The 5562-nt window shown below is 43.7% G+C and overlaps 1 long non-coding RNA gene across 1 annotated transcript; it reads left to right on the forward strand.

The window, feature by feature from the left end:
- LOC122439647 lies at nucleotides 1-2806 on the forward strand. Its single transcript, XR_006268947.1, has 3 exons — nucleotides 1-87; nucleotides 1219-1258; nucleotides 2196-2806. It is a non-coding gene; the product is annotated as an uncharacterized LOC122439647 (long non-coding RNA).
- Nucleotides 2807-5562: the final 2756 nt, after the last annotated feature.

Consider the following 5562-nt stretch of genomic DNA (forward strand, 5'->3'; position numbering starts at 1 on the left):
TGACCAGCAACAATGAGCTGCTCATGATCATTGCTCCCTCCCTGGGATTCGTGCTGTTGGCACTGCTTCTGGCGTTTTTTCTTCGAGGTAAGGAGGGCAGGACCAGGTGGGGCGAAGCCTTTCAGAGCTTTGGAAACTTCAGGAGGATCTGAGAGTGGATGGATTTTACTTCCTGCCCCTGTCTGCTCTCTCCCACCCCATTCCTTAGAGTCCCACTTCTGTCATTGCCCTCATCTATCATTGCCCTCATTGCCGTGAGTCATCCTAGTCTTGTCTTTGTTCGCTTAAAGTAAAACTTCCTAACCTAAGACTCAGAGAGAAGACTCCAGGGAACCAGTAAACTCCTTTAAATGGTCACATCTGTATTTTTCAGGGGGTAGGGTCCATGATTGTCATTAGATTCTCCAGCTGGTCCACAACCTTGTATCTGCCCTCCCCCATCTTCAAAAAAAAAAAAAAAAAAAGTTTTAAAGCAATGCTTAAGGAAGTCATGAATCAGGGTTTATCATTTTCATGCAAAGTACAGGCACATAAAATGGTCCTGGAAAAATGGGGGAAAAAATTTCTCTATAGTCATTAATAGAAGCTAGTAGTAATAATAGAAGCTAGTAGTAAGTGAGGATCTCTGACTAGCAATAATCATCTCAACCTGTTTGAGCAACAATAGTGAAACTTATGTGTCTCTACACCTATCCCTAGTGAACATTCAGAAAGGAAATTTGCAGCTTAGTGGACATTTGCCATTAACTGTCATACAAAGTCATGTTACAGTTTGGGAAATTCTGGGTATATGTCCTAAGGCAGTGTTTTAAAACCCAAGTGGGTAACTGAATTTAAGTAACTTAAGCGTAAATCCGCTTAGGGAATTCCCTGATGATCCAGCGGTTAAGACTCTGAACTTCCAATGCAGGTGCACAGGTTCAAACCCTGGTCGGGGAACTAAGATCGCATAAGCCATGCTGCATGGCCAAAAATAAGGAACTTAAAACCATTGTCTGTAATGATGGAACAATCTTGTAATTGGTGGGCAGTAATGAGGGGCCAAAAGAAGTAATCATCTGATCTGGGAAAGGAGTGGCTTTCTCTGCCAAGTCCGGTTCCTAAGTTTCCACCTTCGGACCACCTCTGCTCTTCATAGCAGAGGTTGCCCTGTGCCTCCCCAGCATTTTGTTCATTAAGTTCAGCTACTCTGCTTCTAACACGGCCTTGTCTTTTCAGGGAAATTCGGGAAAGCCGATTGTTTCCAGAAACACACCAGGTAATTCACCTTGCATGGCTGATTGTTGTGATGACTGGACAAGCTGTTGCAAATGATCAGATACTATTCAGTGGCTGAATGCCTTGGGCTTGCATTCTGATTAAATATAGAGTTGGAGAGATATGGCCTTAGAGGTAAAACAGTTGTGGGGATTCAGCTTACATTAACCTCTGCCTTGGATAACACTGTGGTGTTTGTCCAATATGCAAATATATTAGCAGCTTGCATTAACAGAAGTATGACACACAAAAGAAGGAAAGTGATATGCCATGCTCCCCATTATTTGCTCAACTCTGGGTGACTCACTTCAAAAGGTCATTGTTAAACCTGAGTTCATTGAAGGAGCATTGGCAGCACGGAAAATGAAAAAAACAAACAGTTTCATTCCTGGGATTTAATTCCTCTACCAAATTAGGCCACAGGACTAGTTTTTTGCTTTGTCTTTTTAAAAAAAACAGTTTGAAGAGTCTCTGGAAAGTGATTTTACATATCTGTCCTGTTACATAACTTTTTTGGAAAAGAAATGAGAGGATTTTGTGTAAACTGTTATTAAGAACTTCCTTTCTCTTAATAATTGCATCAATATTACAATATCTATAAATAAGTAAATATTAATAAGTAGGGAAATTGAGGGTTAGCAAGGTAACTTTTCAAAGTCATACTTGGAGATCCTCCTGGTGAACAAACACATTTAGATAATGGTTTTATGTTTTGCTAACACAAGAACTTTAAATCTCCTTATTATAATAGATAGGTAAAAAGCTTTTTATCGCCTGTGGCCTCAGTTTTGCCATCTGTGAAAGAAGAGGCTTGGACTGGATGGACTCTGAGCCATTTTGACTCAAACAGCCCCTGGTTAATCATTTTGTAATTTAGCAGCATCCACTGGTTGCCGGTCTTGGTGGTCTCACCAGCAGGCTCTCTTCTCTCTTTACAGGCTAGACGATGTTGGAGAAGGTAAAGAGGTCCTCAATGGAAGAGAGGATGAAGATGGTCTTTTCACACTATGATGTGCCCCTTTTTCTTAGGACTGACGATGTGTGTAATGACACGTGAATCATCAAAATAAGTCTTAGAATTTTTCTCGAATCCATCTATCGCCCTGGTGTCACTGATCCATCCTGCTTTAGGTTCACAAGGGGAAGTTAGTTTAGAGACCACACTTTCTCTGTCTCATGGCTTAACCTCTGTAGTGTCACTGCTGTAGTAGTGACATGTAGACTTGGAGTGTCACAAGTCCACTTGAATGCCTTCAGTGATGGTGAACTCACTATTGCACCTAAGGAAGTCCATTCAATCTCAGGGCACTTCTGACACTTAGAAACATTTAAAACAAAGTCCCCGGAATCACACCATCATTTTGACTTACCTCTAAAAGGCCCAGATTTTCTATTATTTTCCATTCACAATTCTGTATCTTTAAAGATGACCATGGTGTCACATCTTAATTCTTGCTTGGGGAATTTAATTTTGGAAACAGGCAAGAGTTCATCAGAGTAAGGGAAGGTGAATAACGTGGATGTTCAAACAGGGCCAGTCCCTGGATGATGTGACTGAGGCAGTCCAGATCAGTTTCTGTAAGTATATAGTCCATGGGAACTGGCTCCTCAATAAGAATAGGTTTATTTAAACACTTTCAGAGCCAGTAGCATGAGGAACCATGGAGAGAGGCTAAAACAAGCAGTCATTGACTGAATGGAAAGAATGTGTACCTCAGTGAGAGGCCTCTGGCTGGGAAGAAATGTGGAAAGTCAGCTGGGGTTGAAAGAAATTTGCTGAAAATACTTCCTGGTATGTTTGGAGCGGTAGCTACTCGTGAAATAGGTCCACAGTCTTTCCAGGTAGCCCTGCTTTATATTTTGACTCTCTTGACATTACTTTAAGAGAGGGAAAAGGTACCAGTCTTATCACTTGACCACTACAGCCTCTAGATCCCTCCATTGTTAGTTCACACAAACAGAGCGGTTAGTAAAAGCACCCCCTCCCCCCCCCGAGCACTTGGAGAACCACCTGCCCAGGGCAGCCAGCCTTCTGCCTCGTCACCCGGTGCCAAGATGAGTGGCAGGGATGGCCTAATAAGGAAGGAAGGAAGGAAATAACTAGCAGCACACAGGTTGCTTCTTTATTTGGCTTGGCTTTCCCCTCTATGTTAAGTTAAAATAACTTAATGACCAGCAGGCTAAATTCAGATTTAGAAAACTGGGGATGGGTGGCTGGGGCTATGGATCTAGAATCAGGTACAGGGCCTTAGTGTCCCCATCTGGAAAATGGGATGGGACTAGATGACCTTGTACAGATGGTCAGGTTTTAATATTTTGTGGGTTAATGAGACATCCCATCCTCAGCTCCTACCCACCTTCCAAAACTACCACCAGTACCACCACTGACTTGGGTCTGGCTAGAAAAGATCACAGCAAATACCATGCCCCCTAATCCTAACATCTCAGCTCAGTGAGTATATTCGTGTTTTGCCAGGAGCCATCTACTATCTTTTCCCAAGTGTGTTTCTGATCCTTGATCAGATTCAGAAACACTGAAATGAGTAATCACAGTATTTTACAAATAATAATGTCCTCCATGAGCCTCTAGTAGTAGCTTTCTACCCTAGCTAAACACTGCAATTATCTGGGGAATTTTTATGTTGATTCCTGAGTTCCACCCTTTAGGAGGTCTCTTGGTAATTGATCTGGGATGTGTGAGCTGGGCATCTGATTTTATTATTTATTTACTTATTTTTAATGCTGCAAGTTGTTGGCGAGAACCATTGCTCTCACTCTGGGGTTCTGAAACTGGGTCCTTCAGACCAGCAACCCGAGCATCTTCTAGATCTGTTAATCACACGCATTCTCCTCCCCACCTCACACCTACTGACTCAGAAACCTGAGAGGAGCCCAGAGTCTGTTTTAATTTGTTTTAAGTTAAGATGTGCCTTAGAATTTGAGAACTATGGCAGCATATAATTTCTAACAGGAAGGTAGAGATTTTAAGGAAAGACTCTTCTGTAACCAGGGCCCAGTGATGATTGGCATAGCCACGGAGGTGGGGTGGGGGTGGGCTGTTCGTTTCCAGCAGCCAATGGCCAAGGTCCCAGTGGAGTCATCAGCCCTCAGTCAAGCTAGCATTACTTTCTGCTGGATTCTTAGGGTAGCTTCTAACTACACTCACCAACTTCGCTCCTTTCCCTCTCCAATTTGTCCTCCATGCTGTGACAGAGGAATCTTCCAAATGCAGATGTGAGATTCCAGTCTCCTATTTTCCACTCAAGGGGACTTAGAGGAAACACCCTTAGGCTCGGCCCCAGGCTGCGGTGGGGAACTCAGAGGCCGGGCAGCTGATAGGGAGGAATGAAGACGTGGGAGTGAAGTGGCCTAGACTGACATGGAATGTTGTGTGTCCACTTACAGGTGCTCACACCACACTTAGTAAATAACATCTTCGAACTGGATGGCCACAAACTGGGACAAGGCAGCCAGTGTGAGATACAAAGTTCTAGGGGGCGGAGGGTGGGAGTCACAGGATAAAGAATGAAAACATCCAGAATTCTTACGCTGAGACTCCTTGATCAGAGCAGGCGGTTGGGGTACTGGCTCCTCTTTCCCTCTCTGGGCCATCAGGATGAATTGGTAGCATCTACAAACAACCCTCTAGTACCCACTGTGTGGGTGGCCCAGAAGAGAGAATCGCTTCCCTCCAGAAGCTTAAAACTTTAAATGAGACAAAGCCCACATAGGAAATGCAATAGACGGGAACCAGTGTCATGTTTCCCTTTCCACAAGGAAAGACTTTAGTGGAGACAGGGCTCTGACAGTTGTTTTTCCACGGTAGGACCACAGTCAGGCCTGGAGGATTTAGAGCAGCCTAATTCTGCAACCTGGACCTTGGCCTTTCTAGGCTAAGTGAAAGAGAGAACATCTCATCCTTAGAAGCATTTGCTGTGTTCCAGGGTCTCTACCACATTGAAACATATACATGACCGTGTGTAAAACAGGTAACTAGTGGGAAGTTGCTCTATAACACAGGGAGATAAACCCTTACTCTGTGACAACCTTACAATCAAGAGGGGACATATGTATACTTACAGCTGATTCACCTTGTCCTGCGGCAGAAACCGACACAACATTGTAAAGCAATTATCCTCCAATTAAAAAATGATGGCAGGGTCACTGGATCCTCACAGCCACCCAGTGAAACAGGTCTATTATTCTCCAGAAAACAGAAAAACAGAAAGAGCTGAAAGAATTTGCTCATAGTCCTAGCCTGTGACAGAGCTGGTCTGGAACCAGGCCTGAAGGACTCCATGCTCT

This window comes from Cervus canadensis, chromosome 4 (genome assembly GCF_019320065.1).
Source record: "Cervus canadensis isolate Bull #8, Minnesota chromosome 4, ASM1932006v1, whole genome shotgun sequence".
Classification (NCBI taxonomy): Eukaryota; Metazoa; Chordata; class Mammalia; order Artiodactyla; family Cervidae; genus Cervus; species Cervus canadensis.